Here is a 25821-nt window from a genome sequence, read left to right as displayed (position 1 = left end):
AGAGAGAGAGACAGAGAGACAGAGAGAGACAGAGAGAGACAGAGAGACAGAGAGAGAGACTTGATACAAATGCTTTCACGTGATGTTCTAGCTATCTGCTTTTCTATATGGCTAAGACAGCACAACTGTCACCATCCTGCTGAAAGCTCAAATTAAAGTGATACCACAAGGAAGCATTTCATGTAAACCAAATAAAACACAGCTGACACTGTCATCCATGTTGCCTTGAGTGGGCTGGTGTGTGCTCCATGCTTTCTTATTTCAAGAATAAAATTACCATATTTCATTGTATATTGTGTCTACAAAAGCTCATGGTCAAATGGATTTGAATACCAATCTGGGATAACAGTCTTTTCCATTATTGAAGTGCTTTTTGTTTTTTTTCAATTGTTATTGTTTTCAGTTACATTTGACATTCAATATTATTTTATATTAGTTTCAGGTGTACAGCATAGTGGTTAGGCTTTTAAAATATAATTTACACAGTGATTCCCCCGATTAGCCTAGTACCCACCTGGCACTATACATAGTTGTTGCAGCATTATTGACTATATTCTCTAGAGGGTATCATGCTAAGTGAAATAAATCAGACTGAGAAAGACAAATACCATATGATCTTATTTACATGTTTTTTTTGTTGTTGTTTTTTACTGTTAACATGACTGTGTATAAATAAAGAGACCAAAACACCAATAAGCAATAGAAATGTCAGCCAAATCAACAATGAAAACAGCTAAACCTAATATTCTTTAGAAGTACATATACCAGCAAGTCAAAAATTTTGAGAAAAAGAAAGCACATTTTTTAGGTAAAAAAAAAAAAAAAGAAGAGTTCACTGTTACATTAATCATGTTAGCATTGATAAACATCAGGCCTTTGATTTTGTTTGTTTGTTTTAAGTCTAAGTAGTCTCCATATGACATTCCTCTTTGTTCGATTAGTAAGTTATTTTGTTAGTAAGATGGACATTCACAAAAAAATAGGTGCAGGTCTTGTTTGTCTTCCTGGGGAAATGGCCCGATTGCCCTTGCCAAGCTGGCCAGTTACAACGTGACCCGGGATCCGGCTCTGCGCTTCAATTGTATCAGGGGACAGCCCCATTTCGTGGTAGAATCTCGCTTTTTGTTGCCCCGAAAGCATCAAAAACAAAGTTTGAAGGCCACAACTCCCAAGTGAAAGTTTACATTTGTACAAAAAGAGCATTTGTTTTTCTTTATGAGAGCTGCATCGAAGGTTTTTTGTTTTTGTTTTTTTTAATGAAGCCCTATGCTACCTTTGCCTCTAAGACCAAAATCGAGGATTCTCTGACAAGTTTCATGCTTGTAATGATTTCTATTCATTCTGTAATGCATCTGTGCTTTCATGACCCAACCTACACCTTTCAGTGTGCCTTGCCCATTTATAGGGAAACAACACAACGCCTGGCTTCTTTATTTAGAGGGCAAGAGGACTAATGCTTATCTTCATACCCACAGCATCTGCTTGGAGTGCTAGCTTTGTGAGGTTGCTTGGTGTACTGGTCCTGGGCAGGTTGCAGAACAGGTTTACCAGGATTCCTCTCATCTTTTTTATTGTCTGCAAAATCACAATATTCAAACTTGAAAAGTAATGGCCCATATTTTTGGATGCTGTTCATGGTAACATCTAATTGATTTTACTGGATTTGTACAACATACTAACCAGTAGTGTGACTGAATTGGTCACACCTTTTGCCTAGGTGTGGATTCTGGAAACTTACAGTATTTTTGAGTCATTCCATTGCTTTGGGTGCTAACCATTTTGAGAAGTAAATATTGCACAAATCAAGAATTGTAATTGTTAGCACCTGATCACAGCTCTGATATCAATTTCAAGCATTCATTGGAGCAAGTATTATATGTTTCTAACATGAAGCATTGCTTCACCATCAAAGTTTTTTCCTCCCCCAATATTGGCTCAATAATGGTATATTGATTTAATATTGGAAGACGCACAAGTTCTAGTTTAAATCACATGGTAGGGACTGGCTTTAATTTTTTAATTGTATAATCCAAGTTAATAGCAAATCTCCTATTTGTGTATGTGTCTATAAGTGTGTGCATAATGATAAATATTACACATTATAGCCACATTGTTAGGTAGACCATGGTCCATGTCATGGTGGAGAAAAAAAAAAAAACATTACAAGCATAGAGGTTGTCAGGGAATCCTGGATTTTGGCACTAGCTTGGGCATTTGTCAGCTATATAATATTGGAAAAGTTACCTTGCCTACCTTATATGGTTGCATTAAGGATTGAATGAAACAATCTATATTGACATTTAGTCCAGTGTGACAGTGAAATATTAAGAAGTGGTAGCTAATGTTAACAAATGTTACATAATTGTTATTGTTATAAAAAACTCTCATTTGTTTATTTGGATGTGCACATTTCCAAATATTCAGAAAAACCATATCCTAATTCAAACTTCTTTTTTGGACTGACAGTTTGGGATTCTTGAAATGATACTAAGGCAAAATATTTTGCTTTTATGTATTCTGCCATTTTTTTATGCAATATAAAAATGCCAGTAAAAATCAGTTAAATAAAGTCTTCTTCAACACATCCTCTCCAAAACGATAAAATGACTCATTAAACACTTTGATAACCTTTAAGTTGAATGAGACCGATGTTCTTGTCTCTCAAACAGACAGAAACAAGAGCATTAAGTCACAGAAGAAAGTATTCTGTCTAACCACTAGAAAAATTAGTCCAAGCTTTTTGTTTACCCTTAACTAGTTGTATGATTTGAGGCATATTAATACTCCAAGCCATTTTTTCTTTCTTTGAAAAAACAAACAAAAAAAAAAAAACTCATATCCTAATATGTCTGTGAGGGCTGAGATAAGAACTATGCACAATTTCTCTTCCCATAATATGGAGAAAAAGAATTGCTGAAATTGAAGATGATTTCAGATTGTTTATTCCAAAATATTTGTGATGGTCTCATCTTTCGAACATATACACCTTCATAGGGTGATAACAAAGAATGGATGACAGTGTGGGTGAACTCAAAATGACATGGTTTAGGGAAAAAACTTTCATGACTTTATTACTTTTTACTAAAACTTTTCATGACTGTATTACTTTTTGCAATCTCTACCCCTCAAGCCCCAGGACAGTTGTTAGTAATTATTAAACCTTATACCTTTTCTTTTTTCATCTCTTTGGATTTCAAAAAATATTTAGTATTATGATTTATATTCAGAATTCTTTTGATTACAAATAGAAAACATGGTGTGGAGCTTTGGGAATTTGTTATCAGGACATTGGAGCTTTTGGAACCCCTCAACAAGTGTGCTCCTGGGTCCCTGGACTATAATAAACCACAATCCGTGGCTTTGATGGTAGTCCAGACATTCTCTCTGTGTATCTCTCAGCCACATTTCCCTGTATGGGGCTGATCATTTTATTCTTTTTATTGTTGATGAGCCTTTGATTTCCCACTTCGCAATGAAAAAAACAGTTCCTGGCAACTTCTTCCTAAATCATGCAGCCCTGCAGACAAAAATGCAGCCAGTTCAAGACTGCACTCTTTTAATCTTAATTCTTGCTGGTTTTAAATGGAAGAGGCTCATTGGCCCAGCTTGGGTCAGGTGCTTCTGCCTGGTCCAATGGAGTGGCCAAAAGGTGGACGAGGATCTCATTTAATGAACATGGCTGCTCCCACTGTAACCAAGTGGTTGAAAATCTGGAATTTGGAGTCAGATTCTGGAACTTTGCTTTCTCCACCTCAAGTAGAGATGTTCCATGCATGTTATAGCTGTGAAAAGATAATCAATCAATCAATCAACCAGACTTCCTGTGATTCTTGCAATTTGTTGTTACAAAGCAAAGCCCCACATTCAGCACTGAGATAGGAAGAGTTTATTTAGGTTTTGTTGTTCACCATCACGTGTATTGGAGTTAACTTTTTTTCATACAGAACTTTATTTGCTGTCCCAAAGCAATGCACTGGGGTTAATACTTCGAATTACACAAGAACGCTTTTTCTAATAAATAATATTCTTTTGTTAGATAACTCTCAAATTTAAAAGGATTGTACCAGCTTTCAGTTTGCTATGCACAAACTATAAACAATTTCACACATACAAAAAAGTTTGTTTTGCCATATAAGCATGTTATTTTTGTGAGAAAAAGTGAAAATGTTTTTTATTATTGAGGAAAAAGATGCAATTTCTTTCATATATGTACAGTAGACTGCCTGGTAGAGCTCAGTAGAAAATTATAATTTTGGGTAAGGAAAAATAAAAGTACAATGTTTGGATAATAATAAATAGCATAAAATATAAAATCATATGATTAAAAATTATATGGATATTAGAGAAACTGGTGCATAAGTTGAAGCAGAAAATTAAGCTCCATGTCATACTTGCAGAATGCAAGCAAGCCTTAATATACAGTAAAATTGAATGATTGTTTGCGAACATAATTTGTTTTCAGACATGTATTAAAGCTACTTATGGAGTAATTTTATGTCACTTTGCCCAGTTTTTGATTGAATTAAGTCAACTGCTTAATATTTTGGTTAAATCCTAATGAATATTTTCTAATTGTTTGCTCAAATCAAAGGAAAAATGAATCCTCTGACCCAGGTGTGAATGTAGACATATACGTTTTACTCGCTTTATCTCCCCATATAGAAGATGAGATGACAATTTCTACAAGTGATATCTCATTCTCAGAGATGCTTCTGGAAAAATGCAGTTACCTTGAATGCCCCCCTCCATTGGTTTGGAAATTCTGTACAATAAGTTCACTACCAGAAATAAAACAGAAATTTACTTGTGAGGATGAGTTTTGCTGTTAAGTGCTGCTGATCCACATCTGTCAACAATCCAAGCCCAAGGGTTTGGATTGCTTTTTAGATAGAATGTTATCCTGTTGTAAGGTCACCATCATCCTCCATTAAAACAAAACAAAACAAAATTCACAAGGTTTGATGTCTTCAGTTCCAAAATGTTTCTTAATCCTGTAGACCTTCAGGTAACACGAAAGGAGCTCTTGAAGCAGGGGTAGTATACACCTCCATTGGCAGGGGAAATAGTAGATGAATACAGGCAGGTCTATGTTTGAACCAATGGTCAAAGAGCCACAGCTTGGTTAATCTCCTTCAACACGCCCAATGAAGAATGAAAGACTGTGGTAGTACCATGATGACAGGGTCCTGGGCTGGCTAGAAATGTTGCCATTTGCTCCCCACGCAAGAGTTGGAGACTTGTGTAGAAACCTTGTAGCTGACCGTTGCTGCTCCATAGCTACCAGAATTGCATCTTCACCCACTCTAGATTGGATTACGCATGTAGGTGATCTCAACCCTACCAGGGAATACCAGAGTGGATTATATTCCCAAATCCCTACAGTTCCAGTGAGGGGAAAATGCAGTTGTCTCCTCTCTGTCATAATCTCCTGACTATCAAGTTGTTAATAAGGATAGTAATTACATATGATGTACTGTGTAACACTGTCCACACATCTTACCAAGTACTGTTACAACAGTCCTACAAAGTAGGTGCTGTTATTCCCACATTGCAGAATGTGAAACTGAAGCTAATGGATGGTATATAATTTGCCAACAGTACCAGCGAGTAAATAGTAGAGTCAGGATTGAACCCAAATCCATTTAAATTTAAAGTTTATATTTTTCTTACTATGCTATTATATAGTTATATATAATAATAAACATGTTTATTTTAATGAAATAAATATTATATTTCAGAGACTAGAATCTAGGTTTCAATTCAGAAAATATTTATTCATAACAAAAAGCACACAGCTAAGCATCACAGGTCATAAGAAGAAGAAATCAAAAGGCCTCTGCACTCCATTATGTCCTGCCTTCTCATGTCATATTTTTAAGTGGCAGGCATGTACGTGCATGTACTCACTTCTTATTTTTCCATAATTGAGAAAAAAAGCTTGAAATATTTAAATAAGTCTAAAATTGGCTTATCAACAATGATTTGAAAGTTACCAAATTGGGTTGGAATTCTGATACAATTTTGTCAAAGTGATCTGAATCAGACTCTAACATTAATTACATGGGCCTTTACCCATGAAAAAGGCTATCTTCATCCACAGTAGTAAATAGAAAAATTAAATTTTATTAGGAGATTAATAATTTGTGTTTTATTACTTTTTTGGCAGTAATTCAGTTCAATAATTCATGCATTCATTCATTCAATATTATAAATGGCACTGTGCTGGATGCTGGTGGTTAATAGTGGAAAAAGAGCCCTAGTGTCCCTGTTGTCTCAGAGCTTTAAGTCTAAAAGGAGAAGCAGTCAAATAAATAATAAACTGCAATGGAGTGTGATAGAGGCTATGGTAGGGATATACACGACGTTATTGGAGCCCAGAGAAGAAGACCCTTACCTAGAGTTGGGGACACATGGAGGGGTTCCTAAAGGAATGATGCCCATCTAAGACCTGAGGAATGAATTAGTTTAGCAAATAATTTGTAGAACAGGTGAACAGTGTTTCAAGGAGAATGAAAACACATCTATGCAGTCCTGAACATTTGTTAAACTGAAGAAACTTTAGTATGACCAAAGATTTTCAGGGTCTGATGGCAAGAAATGAGCCAGAAATGGTACCTGAGGGCAGATTATTAAAATGTGTTGAGAATACTGGAATTTTTTTCTAAGGGATTTAGGAAGCCATAGTGAATTATATGCAGTGAGGTAAGGTTTCAGATTTGCCTTTGGCTGCAATCTGGATAATAATTGGACTGTAGGCATAAGGACAAGTTAAGAGCCTGTTGCAGTAAGCTATAAATGAGTAAGCGTGGCCTGAACCAGGGAGTTGGAGATGGATATGGGGAGCACTTGACAGATATCTGCTATATAGGGAGCAGAATGTACCAGACAGGGCGGTTGATTAAAATAGCTGGAAGGCATGGAAGAGGGAGAAGGAGAAGTCAAAGACAACCCCCAGATTTCTCTATGGCTTTCATATTCTCTTAGCCCTTATCATTTGGTTCATGTCAGCCCAATTCTGACTACCAGCATTTGCATGTCTTTGCCTGAGTGGGCTTCCATGTGGCAAGCCAGCAATTTGGGAATGAACATCTCCTCAGAGGAGCTCTCAAGAGATGACTAGTGAGAGCTTGTGGGCAAATCCCCACCTCCTCACTGTTTGGGAAGGATAATTCTGAGGCATGTTCTACATGGAGATCCCAGCAGGGTGGAGCCCAACTTGTCCATAGAAGGGACTGGTTTGATCATGCTTCTTTCAATGGCTCTTTGCCCTCTTATTTATTTACTTCTCTACTGGTATTCTCTAGAATCATATCCCAAGTAAACTATTTGTATGCACATCCTTATCTAAGGCTTCATTTCTGAGGGCACCCAACCTAAGGCATCTGAATTGTACATGTGCATAGAAGACTACCTAGAGAGTCAGGAAACACCCAGGAAGAGACCCATGTGTGTTGATAGCGGTTGGAGTTAAGTGAAGAAAAATATCAAAAAACCAGTTCTAGAAACTTTGAGGCTGGGATTCAAGGGAAATGGAAGTGAAGAGTCCTCTGGGCAGTTGCTAAGTGGGTGTAAAGTGCAGAAGAGCACTCAACTGGAGGTAAAGACTAGAGAGTGTATGGGAAAACAGAAAGAAAGTGGTAGGTGAGGCAAGGACATACCCTTGAGAAAAGCCACCACTCCAGGAGGGCAGGGAAAGTGTTCCTCACTAAGGAAATTCAATATTAATAATAGTGAATAACACAAAGTGTACCACACAATCTTTTCCTGCCCTGATTTGACATGCAACCTTGATCATCTTCATGCTTCTTATGTTCACTTCTCTTTGCTTCATCAACTTTCTTTGCAGCATTATTGAAATTACTTACATTGTATGGTGTGTTATGATTCCTGATGCAATGAATACTCTTCTTTTTTAACCACTTAAGAAAGACAGACAATTTCCTGTGCATTCATTTTTCCAAAGGAAAGGTAGAATGATTCTGAGCAAAGTGAAACCCGCTCTCAGTGAGGTCTGTGAATCTGACTGATTACAGAGGAGTGAAGGCTGCTCAAATGATGAGCTCAATCAAATAGGAAACTGAAGCTGACTCTTGTTAAATTAGGTTGTTTTTGGAAAGGATCAGATCTTGAGATTTAAATGAGGATCAAAGTAGAGACTTACATATTATATGATAGTAAAAAGACAGATAAATACGCAAATGGTACAATTGCTTAAGGGCATGTTATGCAGGAAAGGAGCACCAGAAGAGAGGATTTGGATGGGGAGTAAGTGAGTAAGTCTCTTTCTCTCAGGACTTTTCAGCCAAAACTTGAAGTCTGGACAGGTGAGTAATGGAGGGCAGTCCCAACCAGAGGAAATATCCTTTACACAGGTCCTGAAGTGACAAAGGAACAGAAATTCTTTTGAGGGCAAGGACATGGTGAGTGTGTGCTGGGGTCTTGGGGCCATGAGATGGGTTCTGGATGACATTGGGCAGCCTTGAGGGGTTATGAGAAGAGAGTTTAGATGACCTGACTCAGGCTTTAAGTCCCAGTTCTTCCTCACTTAGAAGCTTTGCTTGGTCCCCAATGTTGTGGTGTGTGCCCAGAACTCCCTCCCTCGAGGGGTTGTTGCCCAGCTGTTGACCCCTTCAGGGAAGTCTCGGTGGCAGAGAGTGTCTAGGTCACACCCCTTCCAAAGCCACCCATATCCAGTGACTCCTCTTTAATGCAGGAGTATAAAGACTCAGGCAATTTTGCCATCCTGGGGCCACCATGAGAGTTGGCCAAAACTGTTGTCCAGATTACATTACAGCTCATTTTCTACCTCTGGCCATTCCTGTCCCCCTCCTCTACTCCTTCTCCCTACTCCACTCTCCCCCCCATCCCCCACTAGCTCCTTCTCTTTATACCTTCTCCCCCTCCTCCACTCTTCTTGCCCTCCTACACTCATCTGCCTCTTCTACACTCCTGCTCACCCCTCCCCTCGTCCCAAAGATGCTGAGTCCAAAGCTGCTCCATTAAATCTTGCAAACTAGATTCCATCTCTCGTCTGCTCCTGGAAAAACCACTAGTTCTCTGATTCCTTATCTGGCAAAATCAATTCACAGCAGCCTCCCTGGCGTGTTATGAGGATGGCATGAATTGTGGAAAGGCCTCCAACTGTAATGTGGGCTCCTGCCTTCCAATCTGGACCTCATCACAACCTCAGGTAGAACCTGCACTTCTCAACTTCAGAATCAATGGGGAGGCAGGACACTGTCCAAGACCAGGCAAACGGGAGCGTGGGGGAAGCTTCTTTCTCATTTCCTTATTATCTTATACGATCATGTTTGAAATTGTTTTTTTGTAAACAATTGTTGATTCGTTCTGTCTTCTCAGGAAAGTCACTCCCTGTCTTTGAACCTAAACATCTTCATCCATTGCCTAAAGCAATCAGGCAGCCCTTCAATCGTTGGTACTCATTGATTCTGATTTATTAGTAAATTGAAAAACAAATAAGTAAACAAAGGAAATCTTATTGGATGTTTGTCACAGCATTATTTTCAGTAATAAAACAATGAAAACAATTTAAATGACAGGAAAATTATGGTAGATTTATGATGGAATATTGTGCATTCTTATTTTGTAAGGCTATGTAATAAACATCTTTACCATTTTTAAACAAAATAAATGTAACTTTACTAGCAATTGTCACCCCAATAAACTTTAATTAAAAAAAAGTCTGCTTTACAAAACCACTACAGACTATTTGATTCCCAACTGTGTAGATATAGATCTAGATAAAGAAATAAAGATGTGAAAATAAATAAATAATTGTTAAAAGAACTGTAAGAATAGACATCAAAATATTGTATGTTATCATTGTTGTGTAGTAGAACTGAGTGGTTTAATTATTTTTTTATATTTTTATATATTCCCTAAATTTTCTATAGTGAATATATATTCCAGCACACATATATAGCATTTAGAAATACATAGAAAAAAAGGCAGCCATAAGTCATGAAGGATTTGTCTTGTTTGTTTTCAAACATCGGACCTAATTATTTGGTCACATCACAGCCATGCTCTCGTTTTCCCAGGGGAGGAAAGGGTGCTAATGGGTTAAGCGAACTCATTGAAATTGAAGAAAAAGATCTCAGCACCTTATTCAACCCCATAAAGTGGTGCGTATTAAAGACCAGAACCTCATCTTTCTGGAATCCAAATGTGGCACATACTGCTGAAGTAGTGAAATCCATCCACTTTTCCCTCTGCTAATGATAAAAAATACAGAAACTCAAAATACCAGTTCAGGTAGTCTCACCCTGAAGTTTTAGAGCAGAAAACTTAGAGTTCTCACATCACTAAAATGTGATCACATTTTATGAAAATGCACCATAGTTATGCCTTCTTTTCCCCACCTAAGCAGTTTCCCTTGGCTGCACATTCGTGATGGCCTTGGTCTTGCTTCTCCATCTTTCTTTGGTTCCTGTGCACCCCTGCCACTGAGTATGATGTGGTTCCAAGGTTTGCCTATTTCTATTTGCCTAACGTCTTTAGTCATGTGCAGATTGCATCCTGGCAAATCACCCACACCATCCTTGATGGAAAATAAACACAACCAAAAGAGGAGCATTTGGGTGGGTTTTTTTCTTCCAAAAATAGCCAGATGAGGACTTTGCAGCTACTTTGGCTCCATCCAAGTTCAGATAATCACCAGAAGTCATTTGGCATCCATAAACTCCTTTTTGCTGACTTCCTTCCAAAGAGAGAGAAGCTGCCTGATTGGAATGAGGTTTTCTTGGGATTTTGAACCTGGGGATATGACGCAAAGGATGCCTGACTCAAATGTCAGTTTGGCATTTATTGGGGGTCTAAAGCCCTCTTCCAAACTCCCCATCAGAATGGAAAATTAATTGGACACGCAATGAACGGTCACAGGCATTTCTGGACTGCAGTTGGTAATGTGCTAGAAAACAGTGGACTCTTTAAAGCTATAGGATGAATATGACCCCTGATATGTAACTAATGGGTGGGTTAATGTGAACATTTCAATGCTGTGTATCTTTATCCGATGTACAACATTATGGATCTATGAAAATGGTCATCATTTGTTCCAGCTCCCAAAAAACCAATGGTACAATTTGAAGAAGACTCACTCTATTAAGCCCCTCTAATCATGAGAATAGTTAGCACCCTTTCAAAGACCTGGGGAATTCACAACTGCAATTGGGTCAACCACAGATTATAGAACTAGTTCCTAGTTTGCAGGGCTTTTTGGTGCAGTACCTCACGCTGACATTAGAGGTCAGCAGTAGTTAACTCCCTGAGAGGCTGCTCCCACTTGGCCAATAATTAGAAGTCTAGAACATTCTTCAGGAAAACGTATCTCTGGTTTTGTTGTCTTCACCTATAGCACTAGTAGGGCTATTGATAACTTGAGATTGCCTGGTGTTTACATGTCAAGTTTGCATGTCAAGGAGACAATATATTCCTGAATCCAACAATCTATGTTAGATTTTCATTTAGAGACACTTAGAGTTGATAAAAGAACCTGTGCCCAAAATAACAGCTCAAGGTGAGCTATCTGATAGGCCAGAAGGGGAGTCTGGCCATATAACCCATAATATAATATTGATCTGAAATAAAAGCATGGGTGATAGCTTAGATATTTCATGGACTACCTGTAATGTAGACTACTCTACAGCCATTAAAATAATTTTTAAAAGAGGCCAGAAATCTATTGGCATGAAAAGATGTTCATGCCATATTGTTGAGTGGGAAAACCAGTTTAGTGAAAAGTCTGTAAAGAACAACCTCATTCTGAATATACATACACATATATCCTTTAAATATAAAATTTTAAACTCTAAAACATAATAGTAATTATTCTGGGAAACGAGGTTGCAATGGGTTTCTAAGGTTGCTTTAGGTTTCTATATGGTTTAGAGTTTGTGTAACTGTGTATTTGTGGGGACAGAGCCCCAAAAAGCAGTTTCCAGGCTCTCGGCCTCACATAGAAAGGTGCTGGCTCAGGTAGTAAATGGCCATCAACTGTGATTGGATGGCCATCAGCTGTGCCTAGTTGGCCGTCAGCTGTAACCAGTGAGCCATTGGCCACTAATATAACTGTCGTGGCTACGCTAGCAGAAAAATGGGGGATAGCAAGAGGATGGTGGCTGGGCTTGCAAGCGCAGATTGCAGTTAGGATGGCAGGTTGCAGACAGTGTGGCTCCAGCCTCCAGTGAGACTATAGTGCCGCCAGCGAGAATATAGTGGTATGACTCCCCTACCTATGGCTCCGTGAGTGTTCCTGTTTGGCCTAGCCATGTCCTGCGTTCTTGTGAGGGGAGCGGGAGCTGAGACCCCGCATGACTCCCCGCACGACACATGGCGCAGCGAGCAAGGTCCCCTGCATGACAGTATTCCTTTTATAATTAAAAATGTTTCTCTTTCAGATAAAAGAGAAAACTCACCTTTCTGAAGGTTTTCTGTGATCCCCAGGAGGACCCAATACTTCCCCATTTATCTGGATGAGAAGGTGCACCTCTACTCTGTCTCCACTCATGTAGCATTCTGGTTGTTCTCTAATGTCATCTCTCCAGCTGAAGTGCAAGTACCTCAAAGCCAGGGACTAAGTCCTGTCTGCAACTGTGGATCCAGCACCTCATGCAGTTGCCCACACAGGTAGTTTTTCTCATGGTGTCCACTTAATGGAGGAATAGAAGGCAGGGTGTGCGCCAGTTCAGCTTCCTATGCCAGGTATACAGTGTGAACTGACCAGGGAGCTCCCAGTGGGGGAGCTTCCATTGGATATTCATTAATAGGCAGCCACCAAATGACCTGTGGGAGTGAGTGGTCAGCCTGGGGCCAAATCTGAGCACAGCAGATATAGGAGCCACCGTGGGCTATGTGGGCAGGATAGAGTCCAAGTCAAGATAGGGCATTGCTGAAGTTGGTATTCATCTCTGGGCTCCACAGTGGTCGACTAACGCCCTTATCTCAATAGCCTCCAGCTTTCTGCTAGTCACCCTCTGAGTCTTCTGAGCATAATAAAAGTTTAAAACATCACTGTGCCTGCTGGGGGGTAGGTGTGGGTGGGCATTGCACATCAGTACTCCAGCTCCAGAGGGCAATGGGCAACAGGTGCAAAAAAGCCCAAGTGTATCTATGATCCCATAAACTTGCAATCCCACATTCAGGAATTTGTCCAAAGAACATAATGTATAAAGATGTGCGTGTATTGATATATATGGCATCACTGAGGGAAAAAATTAGAAATTGGCTAAATGTTTATAAGTAGGAATTCACTAAATAAATCATGCCTTGGATATATATTGGAATAGTTATGTATATCTAGCCATTGTAAATTTGACCTATCAGTATTTCCAAGTGATCAACACAGCACAAAAAAAGAGCACACCTACCAGGTTCTCTGACACCTGAACAATTTGAGACACACGGGCATGAAAGAAACAGTGCAAGCTTTGAAAACCAAAATCGAACATGATTTTGTCTCACTGACATGGGAACAGAGGTGAACCAAAGCTTTCTGTTTTCCCTCCACACACAAGGATAATTACATCAAAGAAAGATGTTTATCAGAATGACATTGGTACAGTATCTGATACTAAATGAAGAACTCAGTAACTGTCCACTCTTTACCCCCCTAGGTGGATACCTCCCCCACAAGGACAAAACTCTGTTGTGCTAAATCTTGCCTCAGTGACACACATGCATAGGCCTCACTGCTCTGTTCAGCCAGCTGTGTACTGTATACACCAATGTCACTGCCACACACTCTTCACCAGGCAGGAGTCCACATCCTCACCATTGTTCTTACATGTTTTATTTTCGTTTCACCTCCTCCTGTTGATCCAGTCTGGGAGACTTCCTCAGTTAAGGATTCTGTTCTCCACACCTTCCTTTTCTCAGCCTCAGCTTGTCATTTATTGAACAGGGAAAGAAAAGCAAGTACTTCCATGTGGGTCTCTCTTGGAGCCTTTTAATGTTCAGTGTAGGGAAAAACATGTCATTCCTGATTTTACCAGAGAATAGGTCAGCATGGAAACACATCTTCCAGTCTGGCAGAGTGCTGGGCATGTGGGGACAAGTCAGTAACGCCTAGGGGTGTCTCTAGCACTGTGCCCTGAACACTGCAGGCTTGGCGCTCCCTTCAGTGGATTTAAGTGCCAGGAGCAAGAGATGCTAAATACCACAGCACCAGTAGAAAGTACAGGACATGATTAAGAGCCACATTGGTTATTAAGGTGGTTTTCTCTTCATATCAAAATACCTTTGGTTACCAAAAAAGGTTAGAGAAGAGAGGAGTTGTGACCCACATTCTTGTGGGAGCTGCAAGCATTTCTGTACCATTGTCACCAAACTGACAAAGGTGGACAGGGACTCAGAGCATTGAGGGTGACTTTAAGGAAAGTGTCTGGTTAGAGAGGGTTAAGAAATGGGCTGGACGAAGGTGTTGAATCAGAATTCTATGGACTGCCCCCGAAGGAGGGGATTTGGCCTAAATTTGGAAGGTTATGGAGAGCTGATGAGATACTACAGCAGTGCCCAAAAATATGGATATTGGGAGAAATGCTTCAAGCATGGCTACTTGACCTTGAGATTGCCAGTTTTGCCACAAGAGTTGAAATCTGCCTTATAAAAGTGGATTATTATTATTAATTATTATTATTTAACACAGAGTAAAGGATCTTTACAAAAAAGTTAACTCATTGGTCCAGAAATCAAACCTGTCAAAACCTGCATGCGTTATAAACAACCCACTGGTTGATAATCCATGGGGCGCTGATGACTATTTTTGCCTTATTTGGACATGAATGCTAAGTATTAGTCAGTCTGTACTTTAATGTTGAATAGAAACTCACTGCAGGCTTTCCCCTGTCATGTTATTAAATATCCTGCCATTTGCTTTTATTCCAGTTTTTTGTTCGGTTTTTCTAAGGAGGCATTGCTTATCTGCACCAAATAAACCCACTAAAGTTCACTGGAAACATGTCATAGACTGCAATCTGAAGACAACAGAAGCAACAAATCACAGATCAGGTTTTTATAAATGGCTTCAATCTGGTCAGGAGTTTATTGAAGTTGGGGGAAGCTGGCTGTCACCCACAGGATGGACCCCAAGCACAGCTGTCACCAGGAGAGCCAGGATTCCTGCCATCCCCTCACCTGTGTGATTCTTTGAGCCCTTCTTCAGGGCCTGGGGGAAATATGCCAAAGCAATTCATTTCAAGATATAAGTATCCTTTCTATTAATAGTGCCACTACTTGGTTGAAACAAATTTTGTAACGTATAAGTGTATCAAATCAACACGTTGAACACCTTAAACTTACACAATGTTATGTCAATTTTATCTTAATGAAGTTGGGACAAACAAACAAGCAAACAAACAAAAGCAGAGGGGATACCATCAAGGTTTGTTATCCCTAGGGCCACCTGTCTTGCCACCTGTCTCAAGGGCATCCCATGGTCAGGTTGTCATGTTCAGGGTTGGCCCTCAGGTAGCTTCTCATTACCAAGGTCATGAGAAGCTTGTATGTACTAGATTATGTAAGGCTTGCAGCAAGATAATGAGACTGAGAGTCAAACGGATTGAGCAAAGTGAGTGCTTTATTCTGCGCCCTCGGGCGAGGTTCACTGGTCCGCAGACGGGGCCGGTGAAGTTGTGCCCAGGGCAGAGTGAGGGAGGCATATATGCGATTTTTGGGGTGGGGATTGGCTGAGTGAGGTAGCAGATGAGCAGGCACCCCCAGTTCAGATCGGGCGCGAGCGGCTGTACCCTGAGCTGTTTATCGCACCAGGGTCTGCTGCCTTTTCTGGGAAACGCCAGGGTCCCCAGTTTCTATCATGCGAGGAGAGGTCTGACTTGGCAGAGGGGTATTTTTGGCTCCTGGCTGCTTTGACCATGCCCGCAGCTGACCTAACGGATAATGTTGTCCATTTATCCCTCAACAGCCGCATGTCAAACGACCAGAGACTTCCCACCTCCCATCTTTTCAGCGGGAGGGTTGAGTGGGCTCTGCCCCAAAGCTTTCTTGGTGACAGCAGTAGGAAGATGTCTGAGGGGGGTCATACCTGACGGACTCACATGCACTCTCTCAAAGGGCTTCTATATCTTGTGTCTTCCACTGCTGTAATTGCAGCTTTCCGTCCACACATTCTTTCTTATATCTTAATAATTCTGATTTGGCTCCACCCCTCTGAGTCTTGGCTAGAGAATCAAGTTAGCTTTTTAAGGTTGCTGATGGTGCCCACTGGGGTTTTATTTAACTGGTCAAACATTCAGAGTTTTAAAGTTGCTAAAGGGGACTATTCTGACTGAAGGACCTCTGGGGGCATAATTTCAGACCCTGGGCCATTCAGGTGGGGATGCCATGAATTTTGCACTGCCAGGAGCAAGATGCCTACATAACAATGAGAATCTGTGGTTTTCATGGCTTTTCTCACATCTTGTCCATGAGTAATAATTCACGTGACAGTCAACAACCCATTGTAATGGAAAATGTTATTGTTACAACAATGAAAGGAAGCAAAAAAACTCACTTATTGTGCTCCTATTAAATGCTAGGCTCTGTGCTAAGTCTTTACATGCACTGTCTCAATCATCATTATGCATTTATCTTTGTTTAAAAGGTAAAGAGACTGAGGCACAGAAAGTTTCTGCAATTTACCCAACATCACACAGCACTCAAGGATTGGCTTTAGGGTTTAAACCAGCCTATCTGACTTCAAAGCCTTTGAACTTTAGCCACTGTGCTCTGTTTTCTTTGAAAGGCAGATTCATAAAAGTCATTAGAGCCAAAGATGAAGAACATGAATTCTCAGAGGATTTAGTCACTTATTCAAAGTCACATGACTACGTCTTCTAAAGTTAATTTTCATCCATACCCTGAAAAACTGGAATAAATCACATTTAAAAATTCCCATGTTTTTTCGTACTGCTAGATGCCAGGCAGGAAGAGCAATGACGTGCCCGGCTGCTGCTCCCTATGCTCTCCATGAAGGCAGAGACAGGAACTGCCCCATGCAAGGGGATAAGAGCAGGACAAGAAAATTCAATGTGGAACTTCTTTGCCTATTAATTCTCCTTGTGAGTTTGTTATCTGTCCTCTCGAGATACTCTTTAGACGTTATAAAAGTACATATATATGTGTCTTTAGAAGAACAAGTAAAACTAAGCACAGTAATATAATATTTCAGGCATTGAAAACAATATGACTCCTATCTGATCATTATGTTACTTAAAAAAAACCTTATTTTTAAACAGTGCTTTTTCTTTAGCTTCGGAGACTAAGTCTCATAATTATGCTGGTCTAGCCTACATACAACATGGGATGACAAGGTCTTCAGATGTGTATGCTTGCAATTGCAATGCTTACTATACCCATTGCTTTATTCGCATCTTATTACATTTCTCAGTAATTTCAGCCTAATAGGTATGTTCTGTCAAATTCCTTTCTGATGCTATTTAAGAAAGGTTTTTATTATAATTCAATTGTTCTTTGCCTTCCCTAGAACTAAAAGAAGAAACTTTTATCCATTGTGTACCTTTAAAAAGTGGATATCTAATTTTGAATTTTCATTCATTTCTTATTTTTTCTACTTCAGAGAACATTAAATAAACTACTGCAAAAAACAAAAAAGGGAATTAAGTAAGATTTCAGTTGGTGCCTCTAAATGATCCTGACATCAAATCTTGAATTGATCTGTTCTTGAAGACAGGAAAGGCAATATTTTGGCTTACCCGTGAATTCTCCTGGGTTTCTTTCCATCAAGCAGCTGGGAGATTCCCATATTGTCCTGCCACATGGCAGATTTGCAGTTATTCAGCTATTGCTCTTCTTCATTACCTGTTTCCAAGAGAGTGAGAACAGTGTCTGGTTCCGTAGAGGTTACAAAGGAAGTAATGACGTACACTTTAGGTTGCCTGGGCTTTATCGTGCTTTGTAAGCCCGTTATCCAGATACTTTTGTGTAGTGTTCTTTCTGTATTTGCCCCTCTTCTCCAGGTCAAGGAGATAGCCCAAGTCCTTGAACTTTCCTGATTCAAGAGAAGGTGTGAATGCAGGGCTACAATTAAGTGTGCAAATTGAGACTGAGAAAAGAATGTTATCCAGGGTTTCAGGAGTAGTAGGGACCTGTTGTCCACTCTCTTGTAGAGCCTGAAGGGGGTGACAGCACCCCTGGTGGCCAGCATATAATTATGGGGAACACTTGAGGAGGCCAGACCTAGGCACTGGAGTTCAGCACGATCAAGCTCCCAGCATGGCAGGACCTCCAGAGTTTCAAGGACCATGTGCTCTGCACAGTGGGATCACAGAGATTAGCAGCATGTTCTGAAGACAGACTAAGATTCATGCTCATGTATGGTCAGTCGCTGTGTTAGTCTGGGTCTTGGTAGGAAGCTATTTTTACTCAAAAAGTTCTAATTGCAGAGAATTTAATTTTGTGGCTCTTTACCAAAGTGTGTGCAGAGTTCAGGGAGAAAAGAAGGAAAGTTGAACCATCCAAAAAACAAGCAGCAGGGTAAATCAGTACTACCCATGGCCTTAAGGGCAAGGAGAGGGTGTGGGGCTTGCTGGAGCCTGTGCGAGCTAGATTGGTGGAGGAAACTGCAGTAAGAAAGTACTCAGCTATTGTTACACTCATTGTATGAAAGCAAGGAGATGGCGGGGTGTGGGGGAGAAATACCCCATCCTCTCTCTCTTCCCATCCTCTGGTCTCTTGATAGGGCCTCTTGTTGACTGAGTTCATGCAGCAGCCAGTGGATAAAGAAACCCTAGGGGTGTCAGGCCCTTGGCACAGGGCACAGCAGAGAAGGGTAGACAGGAATTTGGGGGCAGTGGGGAGGGCCAGAGAGAATAACAACCAGCACAGTATAGTGCAACACATTTGTCGAGATGGTTTTCTCAGTTGTCATTGGCAGGACAAGCCCTCTTGGAATACGTTTGAAAATCCTGTGCTTTGTCCCGGAAATTCCAACATGGATCAAATTCCAGCTCTGTCACTTTCAAGACATGACTTAAAATTCTTCCACCTCCTGATCTCCAATTATTATTCATCTATAAAATTGCAGAGGATTAAATGGGTTAATATAGGTAAAGGGTGAGACACATTGCTGTCAGGAAACGGTAATTCTCTTTCCTAAGCACTGAGAGGAAAGTCAGAAAACTGGGTTTACGTCCTCTAGCTGTGTGCTGAGTTCTTTCTCTCTGGACTTGAGTGCATTCATTGAAAAATGAGGCAGGGGAGGGGGTGCTGTGGTGTTTACTTGTTTCTTAATGTGTTGTCTTTTATTTTCTCTTTAAATTAAAGTTTATTGGGGCGACAATTGTTTGTAAAGTTACATAGATTTCAGGTGTACAATTCTGTAATACATTATCTACATATCACATCGTGTGTTCACCACCCAGAGTCAGTTCTCTTTCCATCACCATATATTAAACCCCATTTACCCTCTTCTAGAGCCCCTCACGCCTTACCCCCTGGTAACCCCTAAACTATTGTCTATGTCAATGAGTTTTTGTTCTTTCAGTTGTTTGTCTTGTTCTTTTGTGTTGTCTTTTTGATGGCTGTTTTTTTGTTGTTGTTTTCTTTTTTTTTTTTAAAGAACACTTGTTTCAATTGTCTCCCTGTGACTTGGAGGTATGATGCCCATGGTCAGAAAAAAAGAAAAGAAAAGTAGTGGAGGGGTGTTTATGGTAGATTTCCTTTAAGGTGCCTCCTGGTCCCTCCATTCTAGTGTTCTGTGAAACCAAAGAAAAAGTTTTACCCTGAACAAATTTTCAAGAATATTTACCTACATTACAAATCAGCAGCAAACCTTTTCTGAGTTTCAATTTCTTAAATCATAAAAGGAGAATAATAAACTTCCCCAAATCCTATTTATATTAACTCTTGGAGATGTGAGGATTCTTCCTATCATGACTGGTATACAGCAAGTCAAAATTACAGCTAAATCAAAATCACCCTAGGAGTGATTTTTTTCTTTTTTACCTTGTCATTGTGAAATAAAACACAAATACAGAAAATTACACAAAAATATACAACTTAGTGAGCTGAGGGAACACTCTTGTAACTGTTACTCAGGTGAAGAAATAAAACTTTGCCAGAGCCCTCCATGCTCAGTCTCAGCCCCCTCTTTCCCACCAAATGTCCACAGCACCCTCCTTAGATAGTAATTACTTTATTACACTATTTTAAATTTGAAATGTTGTTTAAGTCTCTTAATGTATAAGTTCCTTCCCCATATCTTTCTTTTCCTTTCAGTTTATCCATTGAAGAACCAGGCTGTTTGATCTGTAGAGTGTCCACACTCTGGGTTTTGCGGACTGCACCCCGGTGATGCATTCAATGCATTCCTCTGTACTTCCGGCAAATTGACAGCTGGATTCAAACAGCGGATTAAACTCATGCTCAATCCCTTTGGCAAAATTAGAGGTGTTTTTATAAGGAGGTAATCAAAGACCTGATTATCAAGGCTCTACCATGACTCATTGAATAATAATCATATTTTAAAATAAATCCACAAGCGGTTCTAGAGTATGGTCGTGGTAGAAAGCCACCATAAAGATGTTCCAATAGTTCCTTCCTTCTTGAACAATGTCCAAAAGGGAAGTGATGGGTCAGAAGAAGACCCTACTGGCCCCACCTTCCTTCATCTCAGGATTCTAGGGTACCATAAAGAATTTTACAATTGCCATACTTTTCTCTCTTAATAGTTCCCCAAGATAGTTTATGACTCTCATCTTCTCATATTTTGTACTGGGGCTTTTCCTCTTTTTTATTTTATTTTATTAAAGTATATATGGCATACAATATTATATTAATTTCTGGTATACAGCACAGTTATTAAAAATTTATATGCCTTTATGATGTGATCACCACAAGTTTAGTAACCATCTGCCACCATGTAAAATTAATATAATATTATTGACATACTCATATTTCCTGTACTGTACACTACATCCTCATGGCTTATTTATGTTATAACTAGACGTATGTATCTCTTATTTCCCTTCACCTTTTTCATCTACGTCCCCATCCTCCTCCCCTCTGGCAATCATTGGTTTGTTCTCTGTATCTATGGGTTTCTTATCATTTTGTTTTGTTTATTCATTTGTTTTTTCTTTTTTTTTTTAGATTCCATCTATATATATAAGTGAGATTGTATGCTATTTGCCTTTCTCTGTCTGACGTATTTCACTTAGTATAATACCCTCTAGGTTCATCTCTGCTACTACAAATGGCAAGATTTTATTCCTTTAATGACTGAATAATATTCTATTGTATATGGTACATGTAACACATCGTCTTTATCCATTTGTCTACCGATGGACACCTAGGCTGCTTCTATATCTTGGCTATTGTAAATAATGCTGCAACGAACATAGGGGTGCATATATGTTTTAGAATTAGTGTGTTTTCCCCCCCTTTGGATAAATACCCAGAAGTGGAATCAATGGCTCATATGGCAGTTCTATTTTTAATTTTTTGAGGAATCTCCATATAGTTTTCCATAGTGGCTGCACCAATTTACAATTCCACCAACAGTATATAAGGGTTCCCTTTTCTCAACATCCTCTCTAACACATGTTGTCTGATGCCTCTTTGATGATGGACATTCTGACAGGTGTGAGGTAGTATCTCATTGTTTTGATTTGCATTTCCCTGATAATTAGTGGTGTTGAGCATCTTTTCATATCTGTTGATCATTTGTATGTCTTCTTTGGACATATCTTCAGGTCCTCTGCACATTTTTTAATCAGATTGTTTTTTTGATGTTGCATTGTATGAGTTCCTTATATATTTTGGATATTAACCCCTTATTGGATATAGCATCTGTGACTATCTTCTCCCACTCAGTATGTTCTTTTCATTTTGTTGATGGTTTCCTTCGCCATGCAGAAACTTTTTAGTTTGATATAGTCCCATTTGTTTATTTTTGCTTATGTTGCCCTTGCCTAAGGAGACATAGCCAAGAAAATACTACTAAGACTAATGTTAAAGAGTTTACTGCCTATGTTTTCTTCTGTATTGGGTTTTTGTTTAATCAAATTAAAACTTAGTACAATAAAACATAACTAAAACAGCTGTTGAAGCACAAGGCCCATCTCCGAGACACATATGCCACCTGTCTAGTGAGAGGCCCAGTATACTGCAGGGAAAGAATATTGACCCAGGTCCCCACTGGAAGATCTGAGTTCTGTTGTTGTACCTGTCCAACTCTCATTTTCTTATCAGTGGAATGTGGGGTTGGACTCTCTTACCTCTAAAGTCTGTTCCAATTCAAACAATCTTTGAATCCAGAATTCTGTTTCTTTTTAACACCGGGCAGTAGCACAGTGACAATAGGGTCTCAGTTCATAAACAGAGCAAGATAGAAATTTAGCATGCCCATCAGTGCCTCTGCACTCCAGCACAATGTCTGTCACCATCCATGTTCAATAAATAATGAATGATGTCCCCATCTGCACTCAATTAGCACAGATTCACATTGTTTTACGGCTTGAAATCTCAAGGTTATTTTCATTTGTTTCAGCCCAAATATTCTATATATTAAGCCTATCTTATACTAAGTATTTTATTATCCTCTTCCAGAGGGAATCATCAAATGTTTTTGAACAATAATAAAAAGTACCTTGAATATTTTGTTTTACTGGAGTTTATAATTCCTTTCTTTATTAGGTTGCTTAGTTTTCTACATACCAGTTCATCTCCCAAATTTTTTCTATGATTGAAAAATGAAGAAAATCAACTTGTATAAATGTAAGAGAGAAAGTAGAATTTCCCACTTATGGAATTGGGAGTGAGAGTGTTTTAGTTTTCTATTGTTGTGCAACAAATTACCACAAACCTTAGTGGCTTAGGGAAATGTATTTGTATTAACTCACATGTCCCTGGATTAGGAGTCTGGGTGCTCAGGGCCCCATTAGGCTGAAATCAAGGTGTCAGCCAAGCCTATGTTCTCATCTGGAGCTCCAGTTCCTCTTCCAGTCTCATTCAGGTCATTGGTTAAACCTAGTTCCATGTGCTTGTAGGACTGAGGTCCACATTTTCTTGATGGCTGTGTGCTGGGACCATCCTCATCAACTAGTGTTTACCTTCACTTGGGTGTCCCTCTCCATAGCATGGCAGTTTGTTTTTTCAAGGCTAACACAAGACTCTACAATCTGCTACGTTGGAGTCTTATATAACATAACATAATCGCAGGTGTGACCATCCCATCACCCTTGCCCTATAATATAACCTAACCACATAAGTAACATCCCATTATATTCACAAGTCCCACTACACTAGGGGGCAGGGGGTTCATACAGAGCTTGCACACCAGATGGTAGGAATCTTGGGTGTCACCTTAGAGTTCCACCCACTATGGACAATGACAAGGATGGCTTGAAAGTCAGACAGACACAGCAAGACCCACTCATCTGGGCTTCCCCTACGATTTCTCTGTATGTTCTTTATTCTCACTCGTCCACAATGGCTTGCCCTGGTGACAAGTGACATGGCCCCTAGAAAATTGGGACTTCAGCAGTATCAGGACCAGAGGAAACAATGACTTTTTCTCTCCAGTTAGGAAATCCAGTGAAGGATTCTGATTGGTTCAGATCACCAGGATAAGGCTGGGAATCCAGTCTGACCCAATCTGTGACCATGGGGACAGAATTCTTGCAAAAAGTGAGATAAAACCAATTGTGTCTATGTTAGGGGATACCGAATCATATAGATTCTTTAGATTTTTAGAGCTAAACTCAACAAGTCTGTAATAAAATATCAAATCCCCTAAAATCAGCTTCCTAAACTTTATGGCTGGATTTGATTGACGGGACCATTCATTTAGAAAGTCTTACAGTTATCCTGGAAATCAACTCCTTTCTTCTTTGTCTTCCAAATGCAAGTGATCACCTGGGCTTTATCCCTGCCCCCCTACACCTCTATATTCTTTCTGTTGCGGGTTAGGTTCACAGGAGGCAGAATTTGAGGTGGAGTTTCGCATGTAAGGGGTTTATTATTAAAAATAGCTCTTGGGATCAACACCTGTGGAAGTAGGAAAGGAAGCAGGAAGAGGCAGAGAGAGAAGTTAAGCTTTAAGGACATCCAATGTCAGCCTTGGCCAATGGAATGGGCATCCCTGAATTTAGAATGACCCTACAGAGCTGATCCAAGTTGGGCTGAAATGGCCAGTCCGTTACACTCCCAGATTGACTGGTCACTGCACATGGACCACTGGAAAAGCAGGTGTCCTTCGGTGAGGAGGTTCTCTGAGCCATTCTGAAGCGACAGCCCTCCCAGCACCTGGAGCCACAAGATCTTCCATAATGGGAGATCTGGATGGTACATTGCAGTCTCTACCACATTCCTTCACATTTATCCCTCTTGTCTGTTCCCAGACTCCCCTCCGCCTTCCCCAATGCAGGCTTTTATGGTCTGATTCTTTAGTCTCTTGTCTACTGGGCTCCTTCCTTCCCAATCAAACACTAAATCTCTTCTGTTATCGTGTCAAAACACCATTCAAAAACTGTTAATGGCTCTCAATTTCCTATGGATTCAACTTCCTAAATCTTAGTTAACTAAGTTCTGAGATGCTTCACAACCTGACTTCAACCAATATTTCCAGAATTTTAATCTATTTTATATGTCAACGTTTTTCATCATCACAATATCAAGTTTCTTTTCCCTAAGTTCAGTTTTCCTCATCTTCTCTCCTTCCTGAGATTTCCCTACTCTCTCTCATCCTCCTCTATCTTATTCTATTATGAAAATCCTACCAACCCTTTAAGGTCTTGCCATAGAAACTTTTCTCTTTTGATGAACATGGGCCAGAATAACCTCATCTTCCCCAGAAATATTAAATTTTTATTTTGGGCAACATTAATTCTACGATTTAATGTCACATATTCTAGATTATCAATTACTGTGTATGTTCTTAAATTTAGGTCTCCCTTAACAGCAGGCCCTGAGACAAGGATTTGGGGGCAGGTGGCCTACCTGAAGGTGATCCCAGTGAGCAGGGGTAGGGAATGAGGAGAATGAGACAGAACAGAGGGAAAACCCTATGATGTGAGTATTAGCAAGCAAGTTACTTCATGGGCACCTGGGGCTCAGTCTCACTCAGGAACCTCTGAGGAGCTGCATAGACCCATCTCAGAGTTGCCCACTGGAGGACAGGGAGCCTTGAGCCCTGACCCAGTGACTCACATCTGCCATGAGAGCTGACCCTGTTGTTCCTGGGAGTACTGGCTCCCCTGAACTGCCAAATTGTATGTGTCTGTGAAGGAACAAGTCAGGGAAAACCTTCAGGCAGAGAAAACAGATGGTATTTATTATAGGAAGTGGTCAGTGTGCTGGTAATTGTGGACTGCAGAGCAGGTGGACTGAGAGGGGCATCAGAGTGTCCACTCTACTCCCCACCTAGATGATAAACAGTGAATTCATTCTGTGTTCCCCACAGTACTTAATTTTACATATAATGGACATTCAACCATACCCACTGATGCTGAATAGTGTCTGGTAAAAAAGCACTCTTCTGTCTTCCTTTACATAATCACCACTTCTATGACGAGATGTGTAGGTATTTTTTCCACAACAGGAATTCTGCAACATCAGCTGGATGTCATACAATTCAATTCAGTTCTGGTACTAAACAGAGTTAGTACAGACCCCACAGGTCAAGGCTCAGTCCCACAAGACTGCTCCCACTTCAGATGCCAATAACAGGTCCAGGTTGTCACCTGTGTTTCTCACCAACAGGCTATAACTTTGGGTTCCCACGACTCCCTCTTCAGTTTCGATTATTTTCTAGAATGGCTCATAGAACTCAGGGAAACACTTACT

Source organism: Rhinolophus sinicus, linkage group LG13 (assembly GCF_036562045.2).
Source record: "Rhinolophus sinicus isolate RSC01 linkage group LG13, ASM3656204v1, whole genome shotgun sequence".
Taxonomy (NCBI): Eukaryota; Metazoa; Chordata; class Mammalia; order Chiroptera; family Rhinolophidae; genus Rhinolophus; species Rhinolophus sinicus.
This window is presented reverse-complemented; position numbering follows the sequence as displayed.